The 9,999-nt window shown below is 38.6% G+C and overlaps 1 pseudogene; it reads right to left on the bottom strand.

The window, feature by feature from the left end:
* Nucleotides 1–1,846: 1,846 nt before the first annotated feature.
* LOC136147205 (tubulin alpha-1B chain pseudogene) lies at nt 1,847–3,230 on the bottom strand (annotated as a pseudogene).
* Nucleotides 3,231–9,999: the final 6,769 nt, after the last annotated feature.

The raw sequence follows: 9,999 nt of genomic DNA on the forward strand, positions 1-9,999 counted from the left end.
ATATTATAATAGCAACAAATGTTCATGAAATATTTACTATGTACCAGACACTGTGCTAAGTTTTTATATAAGTTAACTCATTTAATCTTCATAACAGCCTGCTCTACCTATCTGTGGCCATGTAACAAACTAACAGAAAACTTGGTATTTTACAACAATAGCCATTTATTATACATCATGATTACTGAAATCAAGTCAAGGGATCAGGTAGGGGATAAGTATCATACTTAAACTCCACATGAAGTCAGCTGAGGTCACTAGATGATATTCAACTGGTGGATTTAACATAATTAGCAAAACTAAAAATTTTGGTAGTTTGAAAGACAGGGTAAATTGTTAACATATTACTGGGCACAGTGCACTCATTGATTTAACAGAGGATACAAGCTTTATCAACATACAAGCCTCAAAAAGTTTATATTTTAGTGAAGGGAATGAGGGCAATAACCTCAGCACAAAATCTTCATTATGTATTATGAATCAAGTGCTGTGGAATATCTATGGCACATCAGAGGAAGAAAATAGTCTAATTTGCACCGATCCTCCATATGGAATGTGTTCTCTGCCATCATGACTACCTCAAATGTCACAGCCTCCTGAATCTCCTGAATCTCCATTCCTGAATCTCCAAACTCTCTGCCCCTGGAACCTCTGTTGTTACACTTTTTACATTTATCTCACGATACTCACTTTACCTCACTTTATATGTAGTTATGTTTGCCCTTTTCTAATTTCCTCTCCTCTATTAACCAGACCATTTGTCTTACTAATCTTGAGCTCTTATCACATAGCACAGAAAAAAAAAGAATCAATAATTATGAATTAATTTTGAATATGAACTTATCAAAGAATTACTGAGTGCCCACTTAAATTGTTGATTATCTACTATATACCAAGAACTAGGTATAGAGAGTTTAATAAAACATGTGTGTGGCATGCTAAGTTGCTTCAGTCATATCCAACTCTGTGCGACCCAATGGACTGCAGCCTGCCAGGCTCCTCTGTCCATGAGGATTCTCCAGGCAAGAATACTGGAGTGGGTTGCCATGCCCTCCTCCAGGGGATCTTCCCAGTTCAGGGATTGAACCCATGTTTCTTGTGTCTCATGCATTGCAAGTGGCTTCTTTACCCCTAGCACCACCTGGGAAGCCAATAAAACATGATCCATGTACTTACAAGAGTTGATGATGTAGTTGTCAATTAGATCCAAATTAGAGTTCAAGGATTCACACTATCACAATTAAGGCACACATGATAATGTCTTGAATCCAATTTAAAGTGAGAGATTTACCTAACACAAATTTTACAACTTCATTTTTTACAACTTACAAAGACCTAAACACTCAAATAATCTTACAACATTAGGAATCTATTTTTTTGCCCAATTAGGGGAAAAGCTCTTCCCTCATCATCAAGCAGTGTTACTTGCAATTTTTAAAAACAGATTAAAATTGGTGAGTAGAAAACTAAGTAGGCCAAGGGCTGAAAATAAATGTTAACATGTGACTGATAACAGCTTCCGAACATCAATGGTAGATCAGATATCCTTATTAACAAAAGTATGTTACTTAAATTCTATTTCACCTGCCCTTTAGATTTATCACCAATACATTTTATCCTTAAAGTGATATGTAAACTTTCAGGTTCCTTTATCAAAACTTTTAGCATGATTTATGAAAAGTAAATCTTGCTATTTTCAATGCACAGTGCTATTTTTTTCTTTCTTAAACTTTTTACTTTTGAGACAGAAGTCTTACAGGTACACATGATCACTGTTGAAAGCTAAGATAATCTAGTCAGAAAGTTTTTACACCTGTAAGCTAGTGCTGATGCTCTGAGTATGATATGCTGCAGGGCTCGAAGGAATGGCAATTAGTATTCCTCCCCTTCTTCCTCTCCCTCTCCTTCAGCAGAATCCATACCAGCCTCCTCATAATCCTCCTCAAGGGCAGCCATGTCCTCACCGGCCTCAGAAAACTCTCCTTCCTCCATGCCCTCACCCACATACCAGTGAACAAAGGCACGCTTTGCATGCATCAGGTCAAACTTGTGGTCCAGGCGAGCCCAGGCCTCAGCGATGGCTGCGGTGTTGCTCAGCATGCATGCAGTCCACTGTACTTTGGCCAGCTCTCCACAAGGTACCACAGTGGGAGGCTGGTAGTTAATGCCAACCTTGAAGCCAGCGGGGCACCAGTCCACAAACTGGATGCCACGCTTGGTCTTGATGGTAGCAGTAGCAGTATTGACATGTATGGGAACCACATTACCACAGTACAAGTAGCAAGCATGTATTTACCATGGCGAGGGTCACATTCGCCATCTGGTTGGCTGGTTCAAAGCAAACACTGGTGATCTCTGCTAGAGAAAGCTGTTCATGGTAGGCTTTCTCAGCAGAGATGATGGGGCATATGTGGTCAGTGGGAAGTGGATGCAGGGATAGGGCCCCAGGTTCAGGTTGGTCTGGACCTCTATCAGATCCACATTCAGGGCTCCAGCAAACCTCAGGGAAGCAGTGATGGAGGGCATTAGCTGGCTAATAAGGTGGTTAAGATTTGTGTAGGTTGGGCACTTAATATCAAGGTTTCTATGGCAGATGTCATAGATGGCCTCCTGTCTACCATGAAGGCACAGTCAGAGTGCTTCTGGGTGATGTGGGTGGTGAGGATGGACTTGTAGGGCTCAACTTCAGCTGTGGAAAGCTGGGGTAGGGCTCAACTCCAGCTTGCACTTCTTGCCATGATCGAAAGAGAAATGTTCCATCAGCAAGGAGGTAAACCCAGAACCAGTTCCCCCATCAAAGCTGTGGAAAGCCAAGAAGCCCTGAAGATCTGGGCACTGGTCAGCCAGTTTTTGAATTCAGTGCAAAACAAGGTCAATGATCTCCTTGCCAATGGTGCAGGGACCTTGGGCATGGTTATTGGCAGCATCTTCTTTGCCTGTGATGAGCTGCTCAGGGTGGAAGAGTTGGCGGTAGGTGTCAGTTCAAACCTCATCAATGACTGTGGGTTCCAGGTATACAAACACTGTGCTGGTCACATGCTTGCCAATGCCTGTGTCGCTGAGGAGGTCATATCCTCAGTGTTGAAGAAGTCATGTCCTCCCCCAATAGTCTTGTCATTGAGCATCTGGCTATTGGGCTTGATGCCACACTCCAGGCAGTAGAGCTCCCAGCAGACATTACTGATCTGGATGCCAACCTGGCCAAGGTGGATGGAAATGCAGTCATACATGGTGGCTGCAGGTCAGCAGGCAAGAGGCAACAGGAGCAGACACCAGGTCCCAGTTGCTGTCCCCAACAAGCTAAGAGTCGAGGTAAGTAATGCACTGTTGTTTTTTTTCATTAAATCAGCAATAGCAATTTTCTAACTCAAAATAAAGGCTAAAAACTCAGGGATTGTTTAATGACTTTTGCACATAATAAATTTTTTTTAGTGGGGATGATCAGTTCTAATGTATCCTCTATAAATCAATTGGAACTCAAGGTGACCTTCCATGAAAAACAAATCCACAAATTAAACAAGTCTTTCAAACAAACAAAATCGTTTCTGTTCATTTCCCTTAACCATGGATCTGCTCACAGCTACTTTAAACTTTCTACTTGCTCATATCAAAATAAAACCTAAATAAAATCAATGAAAATTCAGCCAGAATAAAATATAAAATGATTATAAAGTTTAAAGAGTTAATTTTCCCAGAGAGATTTGAATTGTAGCAACAAAAGTCTTTAAGCACACTTAAATAATTTCTACCTGAGAAATTCTTTAAAATATTTTCTTTATTTATTTGACTGCACTGGGTCTTAGTTGTAGCATGTAGAATGTTCTAGTTGTGGCCTGTGGGATCTAGTTCCCTGACCAGGAATTGAACCTGGACCTCCTGCATTGAGAGCACAGACCTTAACCACTGGACCATCAGGGAAGTCCCTCTGCTTGAGAAATTTAGGCATATGCTACTAAGCATAGATGATAAACAGTGAGAAGGGAATTCTTGGTTTTATTGGCATCTTTATATACACAAAATTTGATTATAATACAATAATTATGAGAATAATAACTATCCAACACAAGTAGATATAATTCTCTGTTCTTTTAAACTACAGAATATGTATTAGTAATTCCCTGGTGACTCTCCTCTGAGAAGTTGCCTACACTCAATTATTTTAAAAGAAGACACATTAGAAGATATCTATTAAGCAATGCTCAAACAGAGCCCTGATTCAGGAAGAAAGGACATTAAAATGTGCTTTAATCTACAAGAACTTATTTTTCACTGCAGAGTTAGAAGAAGCTGGCTCTTTTCCCTCTTAAAAAAAGGGAGACTAGAAACAGTCACAAGACATAGGTAACTCACAGAACTTTAATATTGCTTCCTATCCTCCTGAGGGGCTTCGCAGCTGGCTAGTGGTAAAGAACGCGCCTGCCAGTGCAGGAGACATAAGAGACATGGGCTCAGTCCCTCTTGGGAAGATCCCCTGGAGGAGGGCACAGCAAGCCACTCCAGTATTCTTGCCTGGAGAATGCCATGGACAGAGGAGCCTGGAGGGCTACAGTCCAGAGGGTCACAAAGAGTCGGACATGACGGAAGCAACTTAGCACACACACACATCCCCCTGAGACCCAGTAAGTTAAAAAAAATAGTGGAGAGGATCTTATTCAAAGAGAGATTATAATTTCTCACCATTATGAACAGGATATAATAACGCACCCAGTCTGGAAAAATAACAAACTGTGTTATTATTTCTCCAGTTTAAGAGTCCACATAGGAACTGTATCAATCCTTACCCTTTTCAAGAGGTAAATGTACATCATCAGGAAACCTCAATGGGATCAACAGAAACGACACAGGTCATAAAGTCAAGACTGTTAGCTGTTGACTAAAAATGCATTTTCCCTTTATTCCTAGACACAAAACTAAACAAAAATTTCCAGGCTTGTGTGACTATTTTTCTCCATAGAATAAAATATGACACGTGCCTCTGATGGATCTAAGTCTTCGGACCATGAGTATGCCTCTACCACGCTCTTTCCTTTCTCACCCCAGAGCCACAAGAGACTCCATCTCCACCATGCAAAGAATGACAATCCTAAGGGGATGATTGGGCAACCAATGGAAAAAACTTGTGTCTCTGAATAACCTCATGGAGCAGAGTTGAACCTTTCAGTTTGGGCTGTTATTTAAAAGAGAAGCCAGATTGCATCTTCTTTAACGGATTGACTCATTGTTCTCTTTGCCATAGCATCCTGAGCGCACACTACCCAGTTGCTTTAGTCGTGTCCGACTCTGATCTTATGGACTGTAGCCTGCCAGGCTCGTCTGTCCATGGGATTCCCCAGGCAAGAATACTGCAGTGGGTTGCCATCCTTCAGGGGATCTTCCCGACTTGGGGATCAAACCCACATCTCCTGCATCACAAGTGGATTCTTTACTCACTGAGCCACCTGGGAAGCCTGCCATAGCCTGCTGCTGCTGCTGCTGCTGCTGCTAAGTTGCTTCAGTCGTCTCCGACCCTGTGTGACCCCCTAGACAGCAGCCCACCAGGCTCCCCCGTCTCTGGGATTCTCCAGGCAAGAACACCTGAGTGGGTTGCCATTTCCTTCTCCAATGAGTGAAAGTGAAAAGTGAAAGTGAAGTCGCTTAGTCGTGTCCGACTCTTAGCAACCTCATGGACTGCAGCCCACCAGGCTCCTCCGTCCACGGGATTTTCCAGGCGAGAGTACTCTAGTGGGGTGACATTGCCCTCTCCCGCCATAGCATTCTAGTTTTAGACTAATAGAGACAAATATTTCCTGTTCACTGAAATTGTCCAAGAAATACACTATCAGTACTTCACTTCATTATTCTTGATCAGCATAGGTCTGATCTAATTGAGAGTAGCCAGGCATCCACATATCCAAACATAAGCAATCTTTAAAAAGAGAAAATTCTGCTAATGTAATCCAAGTATAGCGACGATACCTAAATTCAACAACTGTAGATAATCAAACTTCATAATTGGACTTCATATAAAAACTTGGAACTTCCAAATCACTGAAGGTCATAGTCTGGTGATCAATAAAAGAAAGACTTAGTTTTAAAAAGACATTATAAAGTGACATTTGACATTTAAAAAATTCATTTAAATCTTTTTTCAACAAGCAGATATTTAATAACAGTTTGTTTTTATTTTACGGTTTGTATAAAATATAGGTAAATTACCCTGCACCTAATTTATGATATTTCTAGACACTTACTCAAATCTACTTTGCTTCCTCAAAAATGCCCAGATCTCTTTTAATAGAGTAAACTGTCTATTAAAGGGAAGATAAGATTCTAGATAATCTTCTGAGAAGGAAAAACAATTTGATTTTATATCCCGTTATAAAAGGTTGATTTCATATATTTTTCCAAAAATATTTTTTACTGAAGGATAGGGTACATGTGAGAGCTGGACTATAAAGAAAGCTGAGCACCAAAGAATTGATGCTTTTGAACTGTGGTGTTGGAGAAGACTTTTGAGAGTCCCTTGGACTGCAAGGAGATCCAACCAGTCCATCCTAAAGGAGATCAGTCCTGAGTGTTCATTGGAAGGATTGTTGAAGCTGAAACTCCAATACTCTGGCCACCTGATGCAAAGATCTGACTCATTTGAAAAGACCCTGATGCTAGGAAAGATTGAGGGCAGGAGAAGGGGACCACAGAGGATGAGATGGTTGGATGGCATCACCAACTCGATAGACATGGGTTTGGGTGGACTCCAGGAGTTGGTGATGGACAGGGAGGCCTGGCGTGCTGCAGTTCATGGGGTCGCAAAGAGTCGGACACGACTGAGCGACTGAACTGAACTGAGGGTACATGAAAAGTAGAAATGAGTGAGATACTTTTTAGAATGAAAAGCTGTACTTAATCTACTTTTAATTTAATCTAGAGTTGATTGATTCTACTGCCAATAAAATGATAATGAAAAGAAATCAATAGATAAACTAAATAATCAGCCAACAAAGAAATGTAGTATTGTCAACAGCAGATGTGTGATTATAATTACAGTAGAAATCAGTTTTATATTGAAGCAGCTAATAATAATTATTTTTTTGTAGAATTCATATAAGGAAACCAGTCTTCTCTCCCTGAAATTCATCCCTCTTGCTCATTGGTAAATGATTATTTTGTTAAATTGGCAAAAATATAGGATATTTAACATCTCTAAGACAGTTTCCTTATTTGTAAAATAATAAAAATAATACCTACATTATAAACTCACTGTATGGTTAAAAAAATTACATAAGTGAACTGTCAACACAATTCCTACTATTCATAGAAAGTCAATAATTTTTTCTCTTTTTTTTCTCTTTTTTAATTCTTCCATTGTTTTATAAAATGCAAAGTTCCTCGGGTACTTATTTTGTCTGAGCCAAATACCAGAATCTAGCAAAAAAATATTATACAATTACTTTGAATGTGCTAACTTTGCTTTGCCAGCTTTTTATTATAATAATATTAGCTAATGAGAATTTCCTAACCCTAGTGGTCTAGTGGTTAGGGATCGGTGCTTTCACTATAGCTACCTGGGTTTGATCCCTGGTCGGGGAACTAAGATCCCACAAGCCACATGGAATGGCTAACATTTGAAGAAAACTTACAATTTGAACAAAAACCTAACATTTGAAGAAAGCTTACAATTTTATGCCATAATCTTTAAAAGGCTTTATAGATGTAGAAACTGAAATTCAGGTAGGTTAAGAAATTTCCAAAGGTCACATAGCTAGTAATTTGGAGAGCTGGAGTTTTCAAGTAGGAAATCAAACTCCAGAGCACAAGTCTTCACTCATTATCTTATACTGCCTCTCAATGTTATTTTCATAATATCTGCCTGAATATAAAATAGACGATCCATTTTTTAAATTATTACCTAACAGTTCTTAAAAAGATCCACTTTCACCTCTCTTTATAAACCTTATATTGTACACAACCCTCTATTCATAAAATTTTTATTTCATTATTGCCCTTAAAATGTTTATCAAATATTGCCACAGTTAACCTAAGAGTCAACTTTCTTATGACAAGTGTTATGAAGGAGATTTAGAAATTATCAAACATTAGAGCTAAAGGGAGTTAAAAAATTGACTCTAGACTGAGCATGACTCAACCATTTAGAACATATTAAAGGCTTCCCTGGTGGCTCAGACAGTAAAGAATCCACCTGAAATGCGAGAGATCTGGGTTCAAACCCTGGGTTGGGAAGATCTCCTAGAGAAGGGCATGGCAACCCACTCCAGTATTCTTGCCTGGAGAACCCATGGACAGAGGAGCCTGGCAGGCTACAGTCCATGGGGTCGTGGAAAAGAAATTTAGCACACATACGAAGGATGAACATTAATTACTTTACCTAGCCCATCATTTTACAAAATTAACTGTTTAAATTATGATTTTTCACAATGATCTTCAAGTATCCTAAACTCAATGTTTTTTCCACTATGAAATCTTTCTTTTCTTAAGGCTCTGTGAAACTGGACATTATTCCAGGAAAGTATTGTCTTAATACAGTGACATTCCTTATTAAACAGATAATTAGACAAAAGAAATAGACTAGGTTTTAATTATAAACTATTCCATATATTAATTTATTTTAGTGCTTTAAAGGTTATCTTTCCATTATTTTCTGGATTCCATTGTTTACATAGAGAGGATAGTTGTCACTCTTATTTTGCCTTTATTAGCTCCTGTGAAGACAATATATCTTTTTTTTTTTTTTTTTCCTAGATGCTTTCTTTCAAAAAGGAAAGTTTTCTTTTTGTCTTTGGTTTTCAGAAGTTTTATCATGATTTGCCTAGATGTGATTTTCTTTATATTTATCCTATTTGGGGTTTTTAGCATTTCTTGCCTTAATATTTTAAATCAATTTTGGACATTTCTTCTGTACCATCTTTCTTATCTCTGCCTCATTTTCACTCTGATCTTTCTGCTTTAGATCACATCCTGATTACCAGTATGAACTTGTTTAGCCTTTGAATTTTCCTTCCTGCCTCTAGTCTTTTAATATATCTTCTTCGCATAATCTGACTACTTTCACTATTAAAACACTAAGTGCTTGTAAGATAAAATCTAAAATTCTTAGTAGAGAGTATCTACAAGGCCCTTGTGATATAATGTCAAGCAGTTGTTTCAGTCACATATCCTACTATTGCTGGTTGAATACTTCAGCCTCAATCTGTTATTGCTTATAGCTCCCCCACAAAATCATACGAGGTGTAGTGATACACCTTTACTTTTCATCTCTTCTGAGTATACACTAAATAGAACCAGAAATCTATAAAAATAGAAGGGACTTCCCTGGTGGTGCAGTAGATAGGAATCTGCATGTCAATGCAGGGGACAGAGGTTTGATCCCTGGTCTGGGCAGATTCCACATGCTGCAGAGCAACTAATCCCATGCACCACAACTACTGAATCCCTCACATCTGGAGCTTGTGCTCCATAACAAGAGGAGAAGTCACTGCAATGAGAAGCCTGCATACCATTCACTGCAACTAGAGAAAGCCTGTGCAAAAGCAATGAAGACCCGGTGCAGCCAAAAATTTAAAAAATAAACAAAAAAAAGAAGCCTAGCTATAAATATAGAATTAATACATAACTGAGAAAAAAAAGTAGGAGAGATATTATCAGCCAATAAGACATATCAAAAGATTGCTAGAGGCTGGATAGTGCCAGAAAGACAATTAACTAAATGAAATTAAAAATAAATTCAAAAATAAAGTTGAGCCCTTCTTCTAGAGTCTAAAGCAGAAATGTGAAGAGTCAGAAAGTACTAGGGAAAAGATGAGTTGTAAGGGACCGTCATAGAAATCCAACACCTGAATAACAGAAATTCAAAAAGAATGAATGCAGAAAATGGAGAAGAAAGAGAAATAACAGACCAATTCTTTACAGCTGAAATGTTTGAGTGTTTAAAGTACAAAGTAACAGTGAAATGATTGTAATTAAGACCCACACTTATAGACAATTATAAAAGTTTTCAAGATTAAA

This window comes from Muntiacus reevesi, chromosome 15 (genome assembly GCF_963930625.1).
Source record: "Muntiacus reevesi chromosome 15, mMunRee1.1, whole genome shotgun sequence".
NCBI lineage: Eukaryota > Metazoa > Chordata > Mammalia > Artiodactyla > Cervidae > Muntiacus > Muntiacus reevesi.